The sequence below is a fragment of the Leopardus geoffroyi genome, chromosome X (assembly GCF_018350155.1).
Source record: "Leopardus geoffroyi isolate Oge1 chromosome X, O.geoffroyi_Oge1_pat1.0, whole genome shotgun sequence".
Lineage (NCBI taxonomy): Eukaryota > Metazoa > Chordata > Mammalia > Carnivora > Felidae > Leopardus > Leopardus geoffroyi.
In genome coordinates this window covers 112994191-113019597 of record NC_059343.1, presented here as the reverse complement: position 1 = coordinate 113019597, position 25407 = coordinate 112994191, and the positions used below count along the sequence as shown (strand labels likewise).

Below are 25407 nucleotides of genomic sequence, written 5' to 3'. Positions count from 1 at the left end.
CGGAAAGCAATGACCCTCATCGAAAGCGAGACTGAGCAGAGGCAGAGGGCGGGGGGCGGGGCATACACCAAAATGCAGCAAGCTTCTGATGGACGGAAGTGCGAATCCTGACTGGTCTGCAGCTGGCAAATGTCACCTCCCCTCCCGCAAACGTGTGCATGGCGGGGCACAGAGAGCAGCAAGACTGGGGCCCCTTACGCGGGGCCTGGAGGAACCCTCTCTGAGATCTGCGAAGCTGAATGTCCCGTCTCTCAAGGAGAGCACTGAGTGACCCTGAATCTTCATCACGGAGTGTATATAAGCCCTGTGGCTAAATGACGACCGAGGACGTCTGTGCAATGTGCGCTAAATGAAAGGGTTGCTCGATCTGGCTGTTCACACCGGGGGAAGCCACACTCTGAACTTCGATTCTGAGCTGAAAACAACGGGCTGGCCCTCGCTGGCATAACCCAACGGAAGCCCTCTCTGGAGTTCCTACCCGAGATCTTGCACAAAGATCCCTCCCCGACAGCTGATTGGGTCAGCCCCGCCTTCTCCCGCAGTCTCCTTGCTCGATGCCAGTACTGCTCGGCTGCTCGGCGTAGCTTTCCTGCTCCCTACTGTTCACGCGGGGGCATGAGCACATCTTTATCTTCGGGCAGACCTTCTAACAGTTCTGTTGTGCTTGGCACCTTCACTTTTCATGCCCCCAAATTAAAAGCAAATGAGACTGGTTTTTCCCCTTGAAAAGCCAGTCCCCAGAAAGCTGATATCTAGGATAAGCAGGGATATTTGCTGGGTCAATTAAAATGAATCCTGTTCAGTCTACTGTACAAATAAAGCTTTTTTTTTTTTTTTTTCCACAGTGTCAACCCCAACACCACTAATTGGAAGGCTGAAGGTCGGTGTACGAACTTGTGGCCATCAGTCAAACTTACCTCACGCTGGACGTGTGGTGACTGGGATGTATTCAGCAAGGGCTGGACACGGTGGACAACAACTTCCAACGTGCCTAATTAGGAAAAAATGAGAAGCGAGACGCAAAGTTACCTTTTCAGAAAAAAAGTTAGAAATTCCAAAAAAAAAAAAAACAAAAAAAAAAAACCCACCCAAAGCCTACTTCCTTCGAAATGCCTCACGGTAACACATTCTACTTTATATTTACAACCCTTAAAAGTTAAACCGCCAGGATGTTCCGCATACTTCCCCAGTGTCTGTTTATCCTACAACATTTGTGCCGGCACCGGGTCTAGCCCCTCATCATCAGGCTGCCTTAGCTCAAACACTCAGCATTGTTAGCACAGTGAGCTCATGGCCTATTTCAGTTTTAAATTAACATTTGGCAATCACCCGGGTAATCAAAACAAATGACTCAGTCGTTTAGAATAGATTTATTAGTTGAGCCTTTTTTTCCCTCTCTCTTAACATCTTTAGAATATTTTGCCACAGGAGGGCTCAGATCCAGGCAGAACGTAGAGCACAAGTCACCAGAGGAATATTTAGAGGTGTTTCCATGGAGACGAGGTGCCGTGTGACCACTGAAGTTATCTCCAATCAACAACAGCATCAGGATGCAGGCTGGCGGGCAGGCTCATCCCTGCCCGGGGCGGAGGGCTCAGCATCACCAGGAAACAGGTGTGCTCTGTGCTGTTCCCATCACCCAAGCAGAGACAGTCCCCTGACATGCCGCCCTCCTCGAGCCCTTGCAACCTCCCCAGAGGCATCTCACTGCCTTACCCTCCCCCCCCCCCCATTCAAAGGGCTGGGTGGGAGAAAGGAGGCGTGTGAAATCCTGAAACTCATACCAAGAGCACTTTTATATCAGCTGTGAAATGTACACGAGCAAATGAAATCTGAGGGAAAGATCGCTCCCTGTGAGGAGGGCCCCCATCTGTTCTGTTCACTGCTCTATCCCTGTGCCCAGAACAGTGCCTGACTACCACACAGGAGCCTCTCGAGAAGTATCTATGGAGTGAAGCAGGGCAAACCTAAACCATGGGTTCTAACCAGGCTCATAACTGCCCCTCTTCCGCCCCCAAGCAACCATTTCCGGGCTGATCGCCGAACAAGCAGGGGTTAGAGATTTTTTTTTTTTTTAATATTAACGTGCTGGAAAATAAATCGCTGGTCCGGTTAGCTCAATAGGCTAATGGGTTCATCTGTTTAGAGATCTTAATGACAACTGTCACGTTCAAGACAACTCTTCCGAACTCAAAATGGACAAGTGTGCTGACTACAGGGACAGACAGGTTCTTGTCTGCCAGATCAAAAGCCCGGAGGAGGGGACTCTGTGCCAGCAGCGAAGAGCTAGCTTTCAAAGGCAAACGTCTAAAAGTGACAGACTTCAAAGAAACACCTTCTCGTCCTCTTCCCACCCCTATTTAACTAGAGATAATATTTTCACATTCTGCCCTATGAATACATATTACTGGTTTCATGTTACGTCTCGTTTGTTCCACAGAACTTAAAGTGTCTTTGTCTGGGTGGCAGGGATGGAAATCCCGCCTTTCTTTCCTCACAGTACTTAGCACAGCACGTATACATAAGAGGTTTCGCCCGGTCTCTTTTCCCACTACCCACAACCCATTCACACGGAACTCACTGTTTCTAGAAGGTGCCACACCCTGGCATGCAACCGTGGTGCGAATGCGGCACGGCACAGATGTTCACAGCAAGAGTCAGACTGCCTGGGTTCGAACACCGGCCCTGCCTCATGTCAGCTGAGCCTCACAATGGTAAGCGACTTCACAGACAGGCTGTGAGGTGACAAGGGGGCGGCGCAAACAGAGCACTTCACAGTGCCCCACATGCAGCAGGTACTCGCCAGATGGGAGAGAGAGACAGAGATCACCATTTACTCCAGCAGGCGCAGAGTGTGAGTGTTCTCACACTCGGAGGAGGAGCTCACGTGCTGCCACAAAACTCTGGCACCAAACACACCCGTTTAGATTCAATCCAGCTTAACCTTCAAACCTGAATCCGCCACACGCTAGCCTTAACGTGCTATTTCACTTCGCTCCCCCTTCTGGAAATCATTTTTCCCGGAGGTGGGGTTCAGTACATACCGGGCTCTACTTGAAGGAATCAGTTGTGTACTCAAAGAACCGGGATCGCAGCCCCCTTAACACCCCAACCCTGCCAGTGCCTTCCGTGCCTTCCCTGTCTGCGCCCCACCTCTACGAGTTCAGACTTCGAGGGGCTGGGGCGGAGGGGCAAGAGGCTGGTCTTCTCGTAACCAAAACCAAGACCCCTGGGGCTCTCCTTTTCGTAGGAAACCCTTGCATGTCATGTCCCCAGACACCCTCCAGAGGGCAGAAGAGAGAAAGGCCCAAAGGCTGAGCGGGCGGAGCTCACATACGGGGGTCCGACCCGGGGCCCCGCCAAGGTCAGCTCCACGGTTCATGCTTTCACTGTCAAGAACTAGACCACCAAGAGTGATAAAAACGTACAGCGAGATTTCACCGCAGCACCTGTAGCTCCACTTTACTGTTGGTGCCAGTGCGTCCCGCGTCACACTCAGTCGGGGCTGGGAGGAAGAAGACACTCGTGCAGGGACAGTTGTGCACGTGGAACCGCGCCTCTGACCACACGGGGCACACACCGTGTCGACAATTTTGCACAAGTCAAAGTATAAAAACCGAACGGCAGCCAAACACACTGGGTAAAATGTGATGACAGCCAAGTAAAACCCAAACACTTTACGGTCAGCCATGCTTTAAAATAAATCACGTGAATCTTATCGCACCCTGACAGAATAAGTCAAATTAGACAAACCTTTTGTGTGACTGCAGAAGAAGCCAGGAGCTACATACGATCTAGTGACATTTAACGTACACAATCATCCTCCTTCAGGTTTGGCAACAGTATCGTGGCCACAGACACTGGTGACCCTGTCACTACTGACAGCCAAGCTTACACGACCCCCAAGTCACTGATCGATTGGGTGAATTATGTGGAAAAATAAAATCGAGAGACAGCTGCTGTCTGAACGAAACTAAAAGACCAGTTGAATCAATCAAAATGGATGAACCCCACAGATTCAGTCTTCTCTAAATTCTCTGAAATGTGATCGTCATGGTAACCATTCCTTTATCATGCTTTTCCTTCAGAAAAGATATTCTTCTTTCCTTCAGTAAGATACTCTTTTCCTTCAGAATCTTCTTTTCCAACCTAAGAAACCAAAGAGTAGTGAACCCCAAATATCTTTTATTTTAATTTTCTTTAACATTTCTTCATTTGAGACAGACAGAGAGAGAGAGAGAGAGAGAGAGAGAGAGAGAGCATGAGCATGAGAGGGACAGAGAGAGAGGGAGACACAGAATCCGAAGCAGGCTCCACGCTCCGAGCTGTCAGCACAGAGCCCAATGCAGGGCTCGAACCCACGAACCTCGAGATCATGACCTGAGCCAAAGTCGGACACAACCGACTGAGCCACCCAGGCACCCCTATGAACCCCAAATATCTTTTTTTTGTTTTGTTTTAATTTTTTTTTCAACGTTTATTTATTTTTGGGACAGAGAGAGACAGAGCATGAACGGGGGAGGGGCAGAGAGAGAGGGAGACACAGAATCGGAAACAGGCTCCAGGCTCTGAGCCATCAGCCCAGAGCCTGACGCGGGGCTCGAACTCACGGACCGCGAGATCGTGACCTGGCTGAAGTCGGACGCTTAACCGACTGCGCCACCCAGGCGCCCCAACCCCAAATATCTTAATTAGGTACACTTAGGATGGCAACGGGTGGCTCACAAGTCTCATTTTTCCTATTTTTATTCAAGTGCTCACACTACTATGGTAGTCAGAAACATTGGCATATGTACCGTTCAAAACACATTTTAAATGTTACCATAGATGTGATAAATACAGATGAGCTGGCCACCGTCTCTGTACCTTTAGCAGAACTGATAAACTGGCTCTCGTTCAGCAAAATAATTTACTGGTAAAAATAAATACAGATGAGAGGCGCCAGGGTGGCTCAGTCGGTTAGGCGTCCGACTTGGGCTCAGGTCATGATCTCACGGTTGGGAGTTTGAGCCCCACATCGGGCTCTGCGCTGGCAGCGTGGAGAAGTCAAACTACTCTTGACAAATGTTTTCGCTGGAGTAGTAAAACGTTAAGAATACTTTTCCAACAACAACAAAAGTTGTGGGACTACATCATACTATAAAATGCTTGAGCACGGCAAAGGAAACCATCAACAAAATGAAAAGGCAGCCTACTGGATGGGGAGAAAATATCTGCACATCATATATCCGACGGGGCTAGTATCCAATATACAAAGCCCTCATACAACTCCATGGCCAAAACCAAACAATCTAATTAAGAGATGGGCAGAAGATCTCAACGGACATTTTCCCAAAGAAGACATTACAGGTGGCCAGCAGGTACGTGAAAAGATGCTCAACGTCATTCATCATCAGGGAAATGGAAATCAAGACCACAGTGAGTTTCTACCTCACAGCAGTCAGAATGGCCATCATGAAAAAGACAAGAGAACACGAGAGTTGGTGAGGATGTGAAAAAAGGGCACCCCTGTGCACTATGGGTGGGGATGTAAACTGGTGCGGCTGTACGGAAAACAGTAGAGAGGTTCCTCAAAAAATTAAAAACGGAACTATCATATGATCCAGCAATCCCACTTCTGGGTATCTATCCAAAGAAAAGGAAAACACTAACTTGAAAACACAATACACCCCCCCCACACACACACATACACACCCATGTTCACCGCAGCATTATTTACAATAGCCAAGACATGGAAACCACCTAAGTGTCCACTGACTGATGAATTCATAAAGAAGAGATGCTATTATACATGCTGTGAAATATTACTCAGCCATTAAAAAGAATGGAATCTTGCCATTTGCAATGACATGGATGGCCCCAGAGGGCATTATGCTGAGTGAAATAAGTCAGACGGAGAAAGACAAATACCAAACAATCTCACTTATATGCGGAATCTTAAACAAACAAACAGAAAAAGCTCACAGATACAGAGAAAAGAGTGGTGGTTGCCAGAGGCAGAGGGTCAGGGGTGGAAGGAAGGGGGTCGAAAGGTTAAAAAACAAAAAAAAAAACAAAGACTAGAGCTATTTTTCCATGTATATCATTGCATAATTGCTGGTAAAAGAGCTTTATGAGAATAAAGTAGAAAACGAAAACAACATAATAAAACTTTAAGAATACTTAAGAACAAAAAAAAGCCATCAGTAACAGTGTAGAGGAAACTAAAATTATCAGGCATTAGGAACAAATGGGAACACAAAACAAAACAAATGGCGAAATCCAGCAAGAAAAATGGAGTGGCAAATATTTGCTAAAGTCAAAAGGTAAAACCTTAAAATTCTTGTCCTTTGCCCTAATGTTCAATGGTATTTTTGTTGTGTTTTAAAAATATGAAGATGGATGTCCTTTCAATGACTAGTACAACAGCTCCCAACTAAAACAAATGATAAAATAAAAATCCACTTAATTGACTGATAGGCTCGAATTAGTCATTGCCAAGTTTACAACTTTCCCACAACTCCAAGCATTCTTTCGTTAAGAAACAGGATTTGTTTCCCCTGCCAGGATGACCGTGGGTAGCTTTCTGGGTGACTACAGTTCTGTATATTTTTACATAACTCACTGGGGAATACCCGCTCCCTAAGTCAAAGTGATGAGGGACAGAGGATGAGCACAGATCCAGAGAATGTGACAAGTCCGACAGAAGCATCTAGAGCATGCTGGCTGTCTCAGAAGTTTGAGAGGCAGTACTGGGCCAAAGACATTCTAACACTGCCCTCACTCCATAACCATCACCAAATCCTGTCCGTTTGTCCCGCAAAAGAGCCTCCAGACCTTCTCTTCCTTACAATCTCATTTTTGCCATCCCAATCTGACCCATTATCACTTCACATCTAGATTACTTCATCACACATGCTCCCCTCAGATTAATTTTTCAAATGTGCCACCTTGATGCATCACTCACTTTTCCCTAAACCTTCCTCCACTGCAATCTAAAGACCAAGTTTCTAGCACGACATCCAAGGCCTTCCCCATCAGACCCACGTTTCACCCTCCCCCATACCCAACTCTGGCTTTTGCTGACTCCCGGCCTCTGGGCTTTGTCACCACCGGAGAACAGGTGCTTCGGCTCATGCCACCCTCCCCTAAACCAGTGATTCTCAAACTCTGGCTGCACCTGCAGACCCAGAACCACTAGTGATGTCTGGGTGTCCCCCCACAACCAAATTCCCTACGATGAATCTAATGTACAACTAAATTTGAGAACCACTGCCCCAAATTCCTACAGTCCGTGGCTGTGAAAGTTTAGTGGGCATCAGAATCTCCTGGGAGAGCGGGAGTTGTTAAAACACGAGGTGTTGGCCCCCAGCCCCGGGGTTTCTGATTCAGTAGGTCTGGGGCGGGCCCAGGAATCTGCATTTCTAACACGCTCCCAGGTGATGCTGATGCTGCAGGCCCAAGGATCCCACTTTGAGAAACACTGGTCAAGAGTTAGAATTAGTATAATTATATGGTACAGATGCGTACCGTATACATACAACAGTAACCGTCATACGTACACTTCATTTAGTGAAAGAGAATGTACCATCTTCCGGAATCTCTTCTACTATTGCTCTGTACTGTTTGTTCAACTTTTTAACACATTTGTTTATGAGCCAATCCACAGACTGTCTTAGAGACTATCTAGTCTGGTTCTCTTTTTCGAACCCGAGACCCCAAGAGGGAAAGTGATTTACCCAAGGGATCAGATGGTTATAGGCAAACTTGGGCTAGGATTCGAGACTCCCAACTCTCTCCTCCTCCCCCTCACTTCAAGCCTCTCCACCACACCCTTCCTGTGTCTTTAATAGCTTCTCCAATTAGAATGGAAGTTCGTTGCTTGAAGAGATCGCTTTTGTTTTTAATAACCCCTCACGGCATCTAGCAAGCCTAGCAAAGTGCCTCGCACATAGAGTAAGCACTCAATAAACGTTTGTTGATTTCATTTTATGACTGCTACTTTCTAAGCCGTGTCTGGCACTCCGTGAACGGTCTCCTTACACGTGGGCAACCGGGCAGCCTGGCTCCAATCAATTAGCCACAGAGTAAATCCTTCGCATCAGCACGCACTCTGCTGGAATCTGCTACAGGGACAAGAATGAACACACAAAGAAAAATCATAGGGGCTTTAAAAGTGGACGGATAACTTTATAAGGTGCCACAATTCAGCTTTCAACTTGTACGTCAGAAAACATTCACAAAGTCCCTCGAAGTTCCATTATTATACCTAACAAACCAGTGTGGCAGTAAAAACCTGGCAGATAGGGTAGTCTAAAGTACATTGCTCTCGTAGTTTGAATGCTTAGGCCAACAGTCCCCCAACTTTTTTTTGTGCTGACATCCGCCTTGTTACTTAGGGGAAAATTCACAAGTAACTGACTTAAGGGCAAAGAGGAAACAGAGAGGAAGAAGAAGGAGTGCCAACAGGCTGCGAGAAGCACCTGGGTAAGCAGTAAGGGGCAAGAGGATGTCACATACCTGCCCCGCATGCCATCGCCACCTACGCCTTTCCAGGCCTTCCAGCTATTTCCAGCAGCTTGAGCAGGGGGAGCAAGACTAGCCTCGCGACTGACCAAGCCTGTCTATACCTATGATGCAAATACATTATGATGCGGTCAGATGGTTACTTCTGCCATCTCTACGATGGACAGAGATTTCTGTACAATCGAGTCAGCTGCAGAACTCGGTATCAACTGGGACGGTGACCACAAGGAATGCATTGGCTGTGCCTCCATCCGGTTCGCCACTGGCAGAGGGTACCCTGTGATCTTAGCAACTGAACTGGAATCCCCAAGCCTCCACATGGACTGTGACTCAAGGGAGAGGTTATTTCTGTCCCCTCCCCCTTGTTAAAATCTGCCATTTCTGGCAGAGGTAGGACCACAGGTATAGTCGATCAGTGAAACTAAGTAGTGAAATCAAGAAAAAAATGTGTAACGGTTTATCTAGTAACAGGTGTAATGATGACTACCCATAACAGACCCATACATAAAAATTCCTTCTGATACACAAAATAAGTAAGTTTTAAATAGGTGAGTTCTATAACCAACTCTCCCCCTTTATTCGTACTTTTTCAGGTAACTCTGGAGTTTTTCACCCTGGGTCTAATCACAGACTCGAGGGGACACATCCTGTGAACCACCATATCCCCCAAGGCATCCATTCCTTGGGTGACCACCTTCATTTATGTTCTAATCCTTGATGTCTTATCTGTTTTTTTCTCTTCTGGTCTCTCTTTCTCCTTTTGTCTCCCTCAGTCACAATGCCCCTCTCAGAACCCATCCCCTCACCTCTGCTTACTACCATCTACCGTAGAATGTTTTGAGTTTTTTTTCTTTTTTAAGTAAACTCTACCCTCAACGTGGGGCTCGAACTCATGACCCTGCGATCAAGAGTCACACGCTCTACCAACTGAGTCAGCCAGGTGCCCCTAGAATGTTCTGTTTTTACAGCCAGTTCAAGAAAGCAACATATGCTTCCAGTTGCTCATAATAATCACCCAGTTTCAATGTATAGAAACAAATTACAATCAGACCTTAAAAAGCCTGATCTTTTCACACGGGTTTACCGAAGAGCTGGCCACAGTGAATAACTGCATGGAGGTTCCAGTGTTAGGTCTATGCTACTACGAGCCATGCAGTAGCCTTTGGGCCAAAGCAATCAAACTCTGACCTGGGTACTGGCTCAAAGACTTGGTATCAGCTCGCCAATTGTCACTGTTGCTAGTGACACCATAAACACAAGGTATCACTGGATTATAGGGCTGGGGATTTATTAAGGCTGGGGCCCCACTCCACCACAAAGATGGCATGCCCCCCCCCCAACGGTGGCAGATAAATAAAGCCCCAACCCAATGCCCACACAGGCCTGCCCAGTAACTATTGTGCAACCAGACATTGGTTAGCAGAGCTGGGCCTCTCTCGGAAGCTCACCCTTTCACTTTTCAGGGGGCCCGGGGTACCAGTTACATCATTCAAGGAGAGCACTTCTCTTATTTCACCAGTGCTTAACAACAAACGCTGCACTTTTATCTGCAAGTAAGTCATAAAAAGTGCCTGATGTATCCTTTACATTTCTGAATCCTAAAGGGTTTGTAAATGGATTTTTTGGCAATTTGGGGTTCGCAGAGAAACTGATGAGAAGGTACATTTTCCACATACCTCCTCAACATCCCCCTCCAGATTTTCTCTATGAACTCCTTGGGTCACTGCAGTACATTTGTTACAACGGAGGAGCCAATATTCATAAGTTATTATTCACTCAAGTCCACAGTTCACATCAGGGTTCACTCTGTGTTGTGGAGATTTTAACAAACGTCCAAGGTTTTCCCCCTTTACAGTACGTGCTGAAGAGCAATAAGTTACCTTACCTCAAGACAATTCTAGGGAGTGCCTGGGTGGCTCAGTCGGTTGAGCGTCTGACTTCAGCTCAGGTCATGATCTCATGGTTTGTGAGTTTGAGCCCCGCATCTGGCTCTGCACTGACAGCTCAGAGCCTGAAGCCTGTTTGGGGCACCCAGGTGGCTCAGTCGGTTGAGCGTCCGACTTGGGCTCAGGTCATGGTCTCACTGTCTGTGCGTTCAAGGCCCGCGTCGGGCTCTGTGCTGACAGCGCAGAGCCTGGAGCCTGCTTCGGATTCTGTGTCTCCTTCTCTCTCTGCCCCTCCCCTGCTCATGCTCTGCCTCTCTGTCTCAAAAATAAAAACATGGGGCGCCTGGGTGGCGCAGTCGGTTAGGCGTCCGACTTCAGCCAGGTCACGATCTTGCGGTCCGTGAGTTCGAGCCCCGCGTCAGGCTCTGGGCTGATGGCTCAGAGACTGGAGCCTGTTTCCGATTCTGTGTCTCCCTCTCTCTCTGCCCCTCCCCCGTTCATGCTCTGTCTCTCTCTGTCCCAAAAATAAATAAACGTTGAAAAAAAAATTAAAAAAAAAAAAATAAATAAAATAAAATAAAATAAAAACATTAAAAAAATTAAAAAAAAAAGATGGGTTTCTTTTGGGGGTGCCTGGGTGGCTCAGTCAGTTGAACGTCCAACTTTGGCTCAGGTCACGATCTCACGGTTCATGAGTTCGAGCCCGGCATCGGTCTCTGCGCTGACAGCTCAGAGCCTGGAGCCTGCTTCGGATTCTGTGTCTCCCTCTCTCTCTGTCCTTCACCCGCTCGTGCTCTGTCCCTCTCTCTGTCTCTCAAAAATAAACATTAAAAATTTCTTTTTTTAAATTAAGAAAAAAGACAATTCGAACTGCTTTAGCTTTGTAAAAGGAAGTTTCGTAGGATTATAATGTAAATCGTTTTTAATGATTCTTGGTTTCAAAGACCGGCTCCCTCACAGCCCACAAACATATTCAACTTTGATCACCTGCAAACCAACCGTTCGAGATTCTCAAACCTCCAGCACGCCTCCCACCTTGAAAGGGGTCTGAAGAAATTGCTGGACCGCAAAGCGAAAAATAAGAAAAACCACCTCCAAAAAGACACCTGACGAGTTGCAATTGGTCGGTCTGCGGACAACTCAGACTGGAGAGGTTTATAAAAGCAGCGTGGCCATGAGACAGCAGAGCAGCGTGAGAGAAGCAGCATCAGGAGACAGAAAAGACGAGGAAGAAGAAAATTGGGAAAAGGAAGACGGGGCAGGGCAGGCACCGTCACAATCACGAGTGGCATGCGGAGATGAGATGGACAGAGCGACTGCAATGGACAGCCAGCTACACATAAGAGAAAAGTGAGGTGGACTTTTTATGAGGGGCTAAGTGAGGAAGGGCCAAATTCCATCTCAGTACCGTGACCCTTAAGTTGCCGAATGATTCTTCCAACTCAACGTGTCAACGGGAAACCACCATTTTGCATATGGAAAGCTTGCTTTGCACATAAGTGTGTAAAGATGGCACACCTTCCACCCACAGGAAATTCCCTCTGAAACCTGTTTCAAATCTTTTGGAAGGCTCAAGGGATAGGGTTTTGCTCCTGTATAATGATTAGATACACCCACTAGCTAGAGGCATAAATATGGTGAGATGCAAAATACTCTCATCTTTTTCATTTTTACTTTATGAATAAGTGTGAAGCAAAACTCAAATGATTTGATGCGTCCTGTTCTTGGAGGATTTGACATCTCACTGTAACTACTTCAGGAGAACACCAGAATCATTTTTCTGTTCATCAGAATCATTTGTTTCATCAGAATCCTTTCTCTCTTAGCTGGAATCTCCCTTTGACCCAAACATGTAAGGAGTCTATTTAATAAGGATGCTGTCGTTCACTTGCAGGCAAAATTCTTAAGTGCTCATTTTTAGGAAATTGGGAAAACATTCTAAGAACTCAGACCTGGAATCGCTCTGTAATATTATTTTATCTTAAATGAGAAGAAAACTGTGTTTCAGATATACATCTGGTCTCTGGGTAGAGAAGGATCCACCAACTTGCAAATGTCAGCTTGCCAAGTGGCTCTCGTGCAAAAGCAGACCAGTGGTTGCCTGAGGACGGGGGCACAGGGAAGAATGTACAGTAAAAGGGGCATGAGGAAACTCGGGGGGAGTGATAATGATATCCTACATCCTGCTGGTGGCAGTGGTTCCATGGGCATGTACATCTGCCCAAACTCCTCAAACCATATGCCTTGAGTGGATGCAATTTATCGTATATAAATGATATTCAATAAAGTGGATTTTATTTCATTTTAAATTTTTTAAATGTTTATTTATTCTTGAGAGAGAGAGACACACAGAGCATGAGCAGGGGAGGAGCAGAGAGAGAGGGAGACACAGAATCCGAAGCAGGCTCCAGGCTCTGAGCGGTCAGCACAGAGCCCGATGTGGGGCTTGAACCCGCAAACTGCGAGATTATGACCTGAACTGAAGTCGGATGCTTAACCGACTAAGCCACCCAGGTGCCTCTCAATACAGTGGATTTTAATGAAGTGGAGTTTAAATTATCTTGATCATTCCACAATGCACATGTATATCACATTATCATGTACTCTTTAAACATTCACAGTTATATTTGTTAATGATTCCTTAATAAAATAGGAAAAGTTTGGATATTAAAAAGGGGGCTCTAGCTAAAAAAAAAAAAGGGGGTCTAACAAAGGCACACTGCTTTATCCGTAGATGCGGGTATAAACTTTCACCTCCTATTAGTTTGGCTGCTCGGTTTCTTTCCTTAGTGTGGTTATGTGTGCTTACTACACTGCACAATTCCTTCCCAATTCCTTCCTTAAAGGAGGCAGAGCTTCTCGGGGCACCTGGGTGGCTCAGTCGGTTAAGCATCCAACTCTTGGTTTCAGCTCAGGTTATAACCTCACGGTTTGTGAGATCGAGCCCCACATCAGGCCCCATGCTGACAGTGTGGAGCCTGCTTGGGATTCTGTCTCCCTCTCTCTCTGTCCCTCCCCTGCTTGCTCTCTACCTCTTTTTCTCTCTCTCAAAAATAAACACTAAAAAAAAAAAAAAAAAAAAAAAAAAAGAGGCAGAGTTTCTTGTGGCCTAGAAGGAAAGGGCCTAGAATTTGAAAATTTGAATTGAGCCTGGCATGTGGAGATGTTGAATCATCGACAAGGAGTTTAAAAAGGCTCCTTAGCTTCCACAAGCTATTTGCTGAGGAACTTATCATTCTAATTACTTGAAACTAGTTATTTACAGGCTATTTCTTAGAAACTGTTGAAAAATATAAAATTGTGTTAATTCAAATGCCTAAATCCACCACTATAGCTCAGGGATACAGAAATGTTTAGACTTCATGATGTGTATGTGTGTGCCCGTGTGTGCTCTGTAGTCTCTAAGAAACCTGGCGGGGGGTGGGGGTGGGCGGGGGGACACCTATTACTTCCCTTCGCCTAGACACCTGAAAGTGCAGATGACTGATTATGCCCAGGCAGACACGAGCAATCAGATTCACGAACAAGACTGATGTGTAAAACTAGACCTGGCAGAGAGGCACTGAAAAACCAATCCTTGATGTCTTCCTAATAAATCACACGTTTCAAATTTGACAGGAGTCAAGCGATCTTATCCACACTCTAAAACTGAAACTGAATAACAAGACTTAATTGATCAAATACAGAAATTTAGTTTTGTACTATCCTCGTCAAAATCACCTTGACGATAAAACCTGTGTGTGCCCAGCTATCATTTTCTTAGTATTGAAAAATAAATTTAAAACCCCATGGATATTACAGGGGCGGCCGGGTGGCTCAGTCAGTTGAGCATCCGACTTTGGCTCAGGTCATGATTTCATGATTTATGGGTTCGAGCCCCATATCGGGCTCTGTGTGGACAGCTCGGAGCCTGGAGCCTGCTTCGGATTCTGTGTCTCCCTCTCTCTCTGCCCCTCCCCGACTCGTGCTCTCTCTCTCTCTCAAAAATAAATAAACATTAAAAAAAAAAAAAAAATATATATATATATATATATATATATATTCCAAGACATGAAATGTTACACAGGCATAATCACAAGAATTTATAATATCCAGAAGGGCTTTTTTAATGTTTATATATATATATATATATATATATATATATATAAACATATTTATTTATATATATATACATGAACATATATATAAATGTGTGTGTATATATATATATATATATATATATGATCTGGAGTGTTTTTATGTGGATAAATAAAACATGAATTCTTTTTTTTTTTAAGTTTATTTACGTATCTTGAGAGAAAGAGAGAGCACAAGCGGAGGAAGGGCAGAGAGAGAGAGAGAGAGAGAGAGAGAGAGAGAGAATCCCAAGCAGGCTCCACACTTTCAGCACAGAGCCCAGCACAGGGCTCGATGCCACAAACCGTGAGATCATGACGTGAGCCGAAATCGACAGTCAGACGCTCACCCGACTGAGCCCCCCAGGCGCCCCCGTAAAACATGAATTCTTTCTACAGCAGGGAAGCACTGACAACAAAGACTTATTTTGATGGTTCTTTTTCTAGGTTTCGCTGCGTTTAAAAACCAGTACACGTGTACCTTCTGTGCATTTTATAGCTCTACTAGATCAAAAATGAAGTGCAAGCAAATCTCACCAGTTTAAATACACAGGAGGCCCGGTTTTCGGGAGACCGAATACTGCAGGAAGCCAGGAAGAGCTGGCCGCTGTCTGACATTAGCAGGCGATAATAAGAAACAGGAGCAAAGACTACTTAAGAACACACCCCTAGGCAAGGGTACAATTTTCTCATTTGTTCAGATGGTAAGCCCTTGGCAATGTGTATCCATATTCATTGTTTCACGTAGCTTTAGCTTTGCTGGGGCCCTGGCTGTAGGGAAGGGACGATGTCGTGTTCACGGGTTTACGCGTCTATGCAGCCCACGTGGTCTCTGAACCTATCTTGTTTAATTCTGTTCTACCGGTGGCCCTTCTCTATCGAGTAACACCAGCTCTCCATACCCCACACGGGCTCTGGAAAGCAGCCTCCCTGCCCATGCCAGGCAGAAAAGACCTGGCCCGGTCCAGGCTGGGGTAACCCTAACACCGGCCAACCGGGTAAGGGGAAGACACGGTGGCGGATGCACGTGATGATGTGGATACACGCAGAGCCCAGAAAAAGGAATGTGGGCAGAGTCAACTGGACTGAGAAGAGTGACCCTGCCAGTGACACAGACACACAGGCAACGGACACACAAAGAAACGAGGAATGAAGAAATGAACAAGGGCGCAGAGAGAAACAAGCTTAAGAATTTATCTAATGTTGCCAGGTGAGAATGACCGTGTGTGCGTGTTTTGTTTTAATGACGCCAGTGCTCGCTTCGGCAGCACATATACTAAAATTGTTTTAATGACGCCATACTGCCAGCATCTGCTACAATTTGCTTACTTCCTACCGAAGTTTGGAAGCAGATGCAGTCTTTAAAACTTCCTTCCCCAAACTTTAACAGGTATCCCAGTTTGTGAAGTAAAAAATACTCATATGCAACAATAGCTGTGATCATGGTCTTCCAGACGAGCATTTGGAAAGATTCTTATAAAGCCACTGTTCGTGTCTGTGACCACAGGCAGTCTGACACGCCCTGCCACTTGCCCCACAGGCCAGGGGAAATTAAACTGAGGGCTAGATGCACGCAAGAGGTTCCCCACCACTGACGCTCAATTTCAATAAAGCAAACGAGATGACAAATTCCTGTACTACTCCCAGCTGGTTATTTTTTTAAAGATTTTATTTTTTTAAGTAATCTTTCTACTCTGTGGGGGGCTCAAACTTACAACCCCAAGATCAAGAGTCACATGCTCCGCCGACTGAGCCAGCTAGGCGCCCCTTCTCTCAACTGTTTTGATATGAAATTAGGAAATACTTGGCCTTTTTGGTATCCTTTAGAATAGTAAATATACTTCCACCATAAAAGTCTGTTCTCTATTTTTTAAATGTTTATTTTTGAGAGGGGGGGGAAGGGAGAGAGAGAGCGTGAACAGGGGAGAGTTGGAGACAGAGGGAGACCGAGGATCCCAAGGGGCCTCTGTGCTGACAGCACAGAGCCTGATGCAGGGCTCGAACTCACGAACCGGGAGATCATGACTTGAGCCAAAGTCAGACGCTTAAACGACCGAGCCACCCAGGTACCCCCAAAAGTCTGTTCGTTTGAGGGACAGGCCAACAAAAAGTTCGTGACTGTGAAGGGTTTTTAATTAGGAAATAAAAACTTGCCTACATATGTAGGACCTAACGCTTCAAACTGCAACTCCAACATTAACACGTTATATGACCTGAGGGGCAGATGCTTGAACTCTTTGAGCCTCATAAAATGAAGGGGAGTGGGTCCTGACAGCCCTTTATAGTGTGGCAATTTTTTTAATGTTCATCGATTTGGGGGCAGGCGGCAGAAAGTGGGACAGAGGCTCCGAAGCGGGCTCTGCATTGACAGCAGTGAGTCTGATGTGGGCGCTCAAACCCACGAACCATAGAGATCGTGATCTGAACCAAAGTTGGACTCTCAACTGACTGAGTCACCCAGGTGCTCCTCTGGCGTGGAAATTCTATTACTCAAGTTGGAGAAGGAGACATGTTAAAGAGCTCACATGATGAGGCCACCAGATAGTTCTCTAACTCCCCGGCACTATTCCCATTTCATTTCTATGACCAGGACTTCTCTCTAGAGATGCAACGATTATTCAGAAACTCTTTTGGTAAAGTTAAAAAAAAACAAAAACAAAAACAACTTAGACTACATTTAGAAGCTGGAGATTTTGCAATGGACTTGAGTCCACCATTGGAAAAAAAAAAACAAAAACAAAAAACAAAACCAACACTACATTTTAAAAAGACATACAGAACACTGTCACCAATTTCTGGGTGGTGGGTTACAGCTGATTTTTACATTCTTTAGGCTTTGCTGTATTTTCTGAGTTTCCCCAACAATGTGAAAGTACCACTATTATCATTAAAAGCTTGGATTTTTGAAAGGATTAGTGCATTCTTGCAAGTTTCATCAGATCTCTCAGTTCTACTCTAAAATCATTTGGGGGGGAGGGTCCAAAATCAGTATCACAATGCGTGCCCATACCCAGTGGTTGATCACCCGAGGGGCTGACTGCTGCGGAGTCATGACATAATTATTATACTCAGAATCTATGGCTCCCAGACCTATGTGGAAATCAAAACATGCATTTTATCTAAATAACATTTCTTTTTTTTTTTTCCCCCTAGCATCTTGGCCCTTGAGAATCATGGTTAAAATTCCTTTCCAATTTAAAGTAAATGAAATGAAACATGAAGTCCTCCTTCTACCCACACACACACACACACAAAATTGCTTGCCAGACAAAATATGATTGCTATTGGGCTGGTTTTTATTTTTCCTCTTGTTATGCTCAAAAATACAACACGTCAAAAGTTAAAATAAATATTTAGCTGTTGAAACAAAACACACCCCCCATATGGAAAACACAAGTATAAGTTTGATGACATTTATTTAAAAACAATTTCCATAGCAAAAACAAATGTCTAAATTGTTTAAGGAGGTGACAAAACTGAATGCTGTCAGTACTAAGCTTAGGACTAAGTAAGTCCTAAGAAAGGTAGAAGGATGAGACGCAGAAAGATATAAACACAGTTCGGTAACCTCCCATTTCATGGTTATCGAAACAGTGCCTGGAAAAATTCAAGAAAGACAGAAAACAAAGTTCTCCAAAATGACCACTACAGGGCTTAGTTTGGGGAGATCTCTAGCACAAGTTCTCAGTCGAGCTCAGCTCTCCCCACTGGAAGAAAGTACAAGGATTCACCTCCCCATTCTCTACCTGAGTATAACCCATCATCTATGACATGTGACCTCTGAAATCACTTGTTATCCAGGACCCGTTACTCACCTTTTTGCAGCCTGCTCAACTCCCGCCCGCCCCACATCCTTCACCAACCCCAAAATTTAGAGAAAGCAGCAAGGGACACCGGCTTCGTCATGGGACTTACGTTCAAATCTCAACTCGGCCACTTAGTTGTGCAATCTTAGGTTACTTTGCTAACCTCATCTGCGAGATGTGCACCGTTACTTTGCAGAGCTGCTGTGAGGATCCAATTACATAACGGCTGTGAGTCCAACTAGTGTATTTTCTAGAACTACAGCAGGCCTTCGAGTAATGTCAGTTCCCTTTCTCCCCCTACTCCTGGCCACTTACTTCCAAGTATGATCAGATTTAACGTTCATGGCTTTAATTACTCTCAAGCAAGCTCAATGGTATATAGGACATGTAGTAATTTTAATTTTGTTAAGTAAGATTGTGAATGGAGCCTGCCACAAGGGAGACAGTATGACGGTGTGCTCAAAACCCACGAACTTCTGAGGAGTAAGATGATCTTAATTTTGATGTCTGCCTCCAACCCGGACCAGCTGTAAGGCCTCGAGAAGTCACATTGCCTCTCTGCGCCTGGTTCCTCATTTATAAAATGAAGGGAATACTGAACGTATACCAGTGCCTGGCATTAGAGTAGGGACCGTAGATGGTAGCTCTCGCTGGTCTTTAACTATTCAGGTCAATGGACTCATCTGTTTGTAGACCAGTCGAGTGAGCTCAGCCAACGTGAAATATCACATCAAGACACCGTTCCTGTTTTCTAGTCTCCGGAGGTTACGTTTTACTGCATCTTGTAGAGGGAATTACGTCAACCTCAGCGCTACTGACATTTCGGGGCAGATCGTTCTTTGTTGCAGGGGCCTGCCGCCTGTGGTGGAGAGAATGTTTAAGCAGAATCCGTGGCCTCCACCCGCTACACACCAGCAGCACGCCGCATCCCAATTCATGACAGCCAAAAATGTCTCCAGACATTGTTCAATGCCCCGTGGGGGACAAAACTGCCCTAGTTAAAAACCACTGGGCGGGCACGATCCACAAACAGAGGGACGTGCAAAGATCTCAGGAGGTAACCCTGCAGGAGGGCGAGGGTTTACTCCAGCTACTATTCAGTATCATTCACACTCTTCTGGGCTTCATCATCCGTCATCCATAATTCAAAGGTGACCACAGAACAGTAATTTTGTTTGGCCCCATTTGCCGTCAGAAGATGCTTTTAAGTCACAGGAAGGACTGCTGGCCCGGCCGCTGCGTCCTCACTACTCCGCACAGTGCTATAAAATGCCCAACTTAAATATCAGGAAGTCCGCTGTGTCCTATGTACTTCACATAAAACGTATCTTCTTTAAAAAGGCCGTAGACCTTAAGATCCTGAAGACGAATTACAAACCATATTACCCAAAATGAAAAAAGCGCGTCTTAGTTGGCAAGAGGAGGTACTGTGTAGACAATGAATAAATGCCCTGGCAAGAAACGACTCCACTGTGTGCGTGGTCAAAGCATGTTTAATGTATACAAAGTGCTATATTAATGTCCAAGACTCTGGCCACCTCCTGATTATGTACCACAAATTCATTGTCTATTCTCTGTTTTAGTAACTGCCCCCAGAAGGTGGAAACCATTTCTTACCTACTGGGTATGAACCTAGCACAGAGCCTCTGGCACAAGCGGTAACTCAGTAAATGTTGGCTGAATAAATGGATGCCCATATATTCTGCTTAATTAAGTACTCCGTTGACAAAAACAAAACAGAACCAAAAAAAAACACCCACTTTTTTTTTTTTTTTTTTTTTTTTTGCTCCTGTCCCAACAGGAGCTGAAAGAAAAGATCTTCCAAGAGAAAATAATTAGTCTACTCCCTTTTACCCCAAATCCAAACAACTGGAGAGTCCAACGAACCAAAAAAATTTTGTAGGCAAAAGTTGGGGAAAGCAGCCAAATAGATAAGGCCTAAAGTTCAAGCAAGCACAAACATTTGTTCAACTCCCAATGCTGCTGGCACCGAAGGGGGAAAGGGAGGGGTTCAGGGCAGAAGGGAACCCGGAGGTGGAAAGCAGGGAAACAGGGCTCAGCTTCGGTAGGTCAGCCTCCACTCCCTCAACAAACTGGTATTTCTTTTAATGTCAAAACTTTAGGAGTGAGGGTCAATTTCCTCCACAAAGGCTTCATTCTTCAAATGGCTATAAGCAAAATCTTCAAGAGTGCTCAGAAAGATACTTGACCATTTTTGTTAATTGCTCAAATCTCTTCATCTTCCCTCCCCCCCGCCCCCACCAGTCCCGTGGGGCAGACAACACGTTCTCCAAAAACTGGGCAAAGACACCCATTTACTCTTTTTGTCTACAGGAACTTAAGTCCCCACTACCCATCAACACATTTCCCTCTGTAAGATTTGACCACTCCTAACAGTCTATTCATAAGAGAAAAAACAATCAGACTTAAATTGTATTCCTAAATGCACGCGTTTTAGATTCTTTGTCGCCAGCATACAGGATGTATATCGGAGTAACATAGAAACGCTGCACAGAACAGTGCTTACTTAAACGCATTTTTGCCTGAGACCAAAAATCTCTATTTTCACTTAAACATTTCCAGTTTAGTATTTCCAGTAAATAAATCAAGTAATTATTTAAGTGGTCCATTCCTTTGGTAGACATTAAATTAGCTCCAACGCATTGGTATCCTCCAAGAGGAATTTTACCAGTTTAAATCTTATACGAAATTTTCTTTTCAACTTTCACTCAAAAATCCAGACTTGGTCGAAAAAAACAGCTTTTCTTCTCCAAAAATTCAATATGGGTATGGTAGCATAGAATTTCAAAAACCATATATGGTTACAGAACCTATATGGGAGCCTTAGACTATATACTTATTGTGAGGCGGTTTGCGCAAATCATGGCCTATCTAACCAATTTCCTGTTGCGTAAAGATTATATTTGCTCTTAAAAATGTTAAATAACCATTTTTAAAGACTGAAGGTAAAAAGTAGATTGGAACCTTATGTAACCGAAATGGGAAAGCACATATAGCCTCGCCACATTAAAGGCATATGCCTTTCTAGTATGTATTCTTCTTCAAGCAAATATGAGCATGAGTTTCCAAAGGCAAAGCTACCATCCCAGAAGCCTTTGCTTCTTCAGTGTGAAGAGTGGGGGAGGGTTCTGTTCCCAGAGAAGATGAGCTGGGGAGGGAAAGACTTTACAAAATTCCAAGGGACTCATAATTTAAACTTCTGCTATTCTGCAAAGGTTCGCATTTCCAAGGAACAACATCAAATTTACATTAAAACCGTCTTAATCAAGATAACTAAAAAAAAAAAAAATTATTCCTACTGCTCTATAAGCTTGCCATAGATTTGATAACCCAGGGAAGAATTACAGGCAATTACAAAATGATGGCTCCAATTAGGAAAACTGGATCCATTCCAAATTCAAATCAAAGGGGGCTCAGATAATCCCGATGGGATCATTGAAACGAATATAGGGAACTTCCAGCAAAGGCATACGTTTTTTTCTGTTTCTCCCTCTTCTAAAAGCCAAACTAAATGCTACAACGACGTATCCCTTGCCCTTCAGGAAATTAAAAAACCAAACCTGGAGTCCCCTTTATAAACCTCGGTCCCTTCTTTCCCCAAGGGGCCTCCCTGGCACAGGGTTTTATAGTAAAGGGCAATCCAAACAAACCTGAGGAACTCGCACGGTTCCCAATGCAGAAAATGATCTCGCACTGAACACGAACCACACACAGTCTTCCCTTGCTGATTTTCAAACCTCTACCTAGTCCTGGACGGCTGAGAAGAGGCCGCGAGGAATGGAAGAGAAAGAGGAGGAATGGAAAAGAAAGAGGAGGAATGGAAAAGGAAGAGAAGGAGTGGAAGAGAACCAGAAACTTCGAAAGCAGAAACCTCTCTTCCAGCACCTAGAACAGACAGCACCTTGGAGCGATTTCACGCTTTTTGATACGGAAAGGTCACACCCTGCAGTTTTGAAAATCCACCTTCTAAGGCTCACCCCACGTGACAGAACCTTCCTCCGGCTTCTCCAGGTTCCACGCTGGAGCTGAAATCCCCACTGTCCCCACCCCCATTCGCCAACCCCCCTCCCCCCGCCATCCCCCCAAGAGGGAAGAACCGCTGCGGGCCCTCCCGGCCCTCCTCACTCCCTCTGCACCCCACCCCCAACTCCTCCAAACGCCCCCCCAGCATCCCCGTCGAGAAAGCCCGGCGAGCCCGCTCACCTCCACGCCCGCGCGTCCCCACCCCCGCCCTCTCCGTTGTGCGAAGCCGGGCAGGTTCCCCCCCTCGCCGCCTTCCCATCCCCGCCACCCCGGAGGAGCACGCCGAGGGGGGCCCCAGCCTCACCCGCCCGCGCCCCACAGCCACCCCGGCCGAGAACGCCCAGGGGTGCCCCCACCTCGCCCCGCCCCCACCGCCCTCCAGCCTCGGTGGGAAAATCAGGGGCCCCTTCCTCCTTCCCCACCCCGCGCCCCGCTCCCCACCATTCCGCGGAGGACGCACCGGGAGCCCCCTGGGCACGCCCGCTCCCCCGCCCCCACGCTCGCCACCCCCGGTGGCGCGAGCCCGGGGCGGCCGAGGCACGCACCCGCGGGGACCCCGCGGCCCCCACCCCGGCCGGCCGGCCCGCCGAGGCCCGAGGCCGCAGGTACCGACCGCGGCAGGCCGGGCGGCCGGGGCGGCGGCGGCGGGGCAGGAGGGCGGCCGCTCCCCCGGGCCGCGGGGCCGGCGGGCGGGAGGCGCACACGCACGCACACGCGGAGAGAAAGCGGGCTTACTGCCTGGCGATGCTCGCCCGCGCAGCTGTCTCGGCGGCGGCCGCTGCCTGCACCGAGGCCGAGGCGCGGCGGCGGCGGCGGCGGCGGCTGCGGACTGAGCCCCCTGGGCCGGGCGCTGGATGTAGGGCGCGGGAGGGGCGCGAGGGGAGGGGCGCGCGGGGGAGGCGGGGAGGGGGCGGGCGCGCGCGCGGGGGCGGGGCGCGGCGCGCGCTGCCCGGGCTCTGCCCGCGGGGGCTGCGGGGCGCGGCGCGCGCGCGGGAGCCGGCCCGGCGCGGGGGCGGGGGTGTCACGCACCCAGCGCGGCCACGTGCCCCCCGCTTCGGGAGCGGCCCTGCTGCCGACGCGGCGCGGGTGCGCGGGGAAGGTGGCCGCGGGGAGGCGGGGGCGAGGGCTCCCCGGGAGGGGCGGCTCTGGCCAGGAGACCGAAGGGAGGGAGGGCTGGGGGCGCCCGGTCCCCCCCCCCCCCCAGTGCTGCAGCCCTCGAAGCCGGCGGGGAGTCACGAGTCACTGCAGGCAGCCGCGGCCAGGGCAGGGGGTGGGAGCAACAAAGAGAGTCAAGCGAGCGAAGGTGGCCTCACCAGGGGCCTCCGCTAACCTGCGCACTCCCTGCAAAGCGGCAGGGGCCCCGGGGTGCGCCGGGTTTCGGTCCCGACTGCGGAACCCCGTGGTCCGAAACGCTGCCGAAGGACCCACCGGCGACCCTTCCCCTTGGTAGCAAGCCGGAGAGAGCGAAAGAAGCTCTCTCCGTAATCCCAATACCACCATGCAGAGGGCTTTACATCACTCAGGAGAGCAATGATGGCAAAGCGGCACGTGGCTACTCACTCATTCACTCAACATTTGGTTTCCTGAGCCCTCACCACGTGCCAAGCACCGTGCCAGGTGCTAGGGATAGAGTGCGGAGTCATGCGGATCACCATCCACCCTTCCCTGGGAGCTTGCAATCTAGTGGAGGAGACAGATGATAAAGAAGTGAGAAAATAATCAAATTTGGGATAATGCCGGTGCAGGAAAAGAAGAGTGTGCAAATTCTGTGGTTAGGAGAGGAGGAGGTGACATTTAAGCCGAGCCCTGAAAGTTAACGCCAGAAGCAACCGTGGAAAGAGCCAAGGAAAAGCATTCCAGAAAGAGGGAGCAGATGTATGAAGGCCAGAAAGAGGAGGCAACTCTTGATGCCTTGGAATTAAGAGGTGGTGATTGTGATTGGCACCAGCAGGGCCTGGGGTCGGGTGCAGAGCATAATATAAAGCTGGACAGGTTGGCAGGAACTGGATCTCATACTACATCGTAGGCGATGGGCAGACCGTTTTATTCCAAAAACAAGGGGAGGCCATTGAATGAATGGCTTTCTCCCAGGGCATGGCATGATCTCATTTATATTTCTTTTACATTTGTTTTTCTTCGGAATAATTGTAAATTCACATACATTTGTAAGAACTAATACAGGGAGGGGTTATGTACCCCTTACCCAGCTTACCCCACTGCAGAACTATAGCCCAAGACCACAAAATACTGACCAATCTTATTCAGATTTGGCTGGTTTTACTTGTACTCGTGTGTGTGTTTAATTCTATACGATTTGATCACACGTCTAAGCTCATGTAGCCACCACCACAATCAAAATACAAAATAGTTCCATCATTACAAGGATCCGGCCTGTTGATCTTTTATAGCCACACCCACTGCCCTAGTCCTCCAGGTCCTTGGCCACTGACAACCATTAATCTGCCCTTCATTTCTATAATTTTTTTCTCGAATATTGTGTAAATGAATCATACAGTATGTAGCCTTTGGAGATTGGCTTTTTGCCTTCAGCTTAATTCCCTTGAGCTACATCCAAATTGTTGTGTGTATCCATAGTTCTTTTTTATTGCTGAGTAGTATTCTGGGTCTGAGATATATATATATATATATATATATATATATATATATATATATATACATATATACATATATATGTATATATATCTCAGATATATATAATATATGTATATATATGTATATATATCTCATTTATATATATAAATATATAAATGTGTGTGTGTGTATTTATATATATGTATATACACACACACATACACACACATTTATATATTTATATATATATTTATATAAATATATTTATGTATATTTGTATAAATATATGTATATGTACATATAAATATTTGTATAAATATATATATATATATTTAATGCTTATTTATTTTTGAGAGAGAAAGAGAGAGTGACAAGGGGAGGGGCAGAGAGAGAGGGAGACAGAGAATCCGAAGCAGGCTCTGTGCTGACAGCAGAGAGCCCGATGTGGGGCTTGAACTC

The 25407-nt window shown here is 46.6% G+C and overlaps 1 protein-coding gene across 2 annotated transcripts in view; it reads right to left on the bottom strand.

Moving 5' to 3' along the window:
- FHL1 (four and a half LIM domains 1) overlaps positions 1–23213 on the bottom strand; it is a 63023-nt gene extending 39810 nt beyond the window's left edge. Inside the window, exons 1-2 of one of the 2 annotated variants that reach the window (XM_045472054.1) lie at positions 23092–23213; positions 918–991 (exon numbers count right to left, since the gene is read on the bottom strand). The gene's annotated coding sequence lies outside the window, so the exon portion shown is untranslated. Of the gene's footprint in view, positions 1–917; positions 992–2581; positions 2599–23091 lie in introns of those variants that run through there. The other variant, XM_045472055.1, reaches the window with a different exon arrangement.
- Between the last annotated feature and the right edge of the window lie 2194 nt (positions 23214–25407).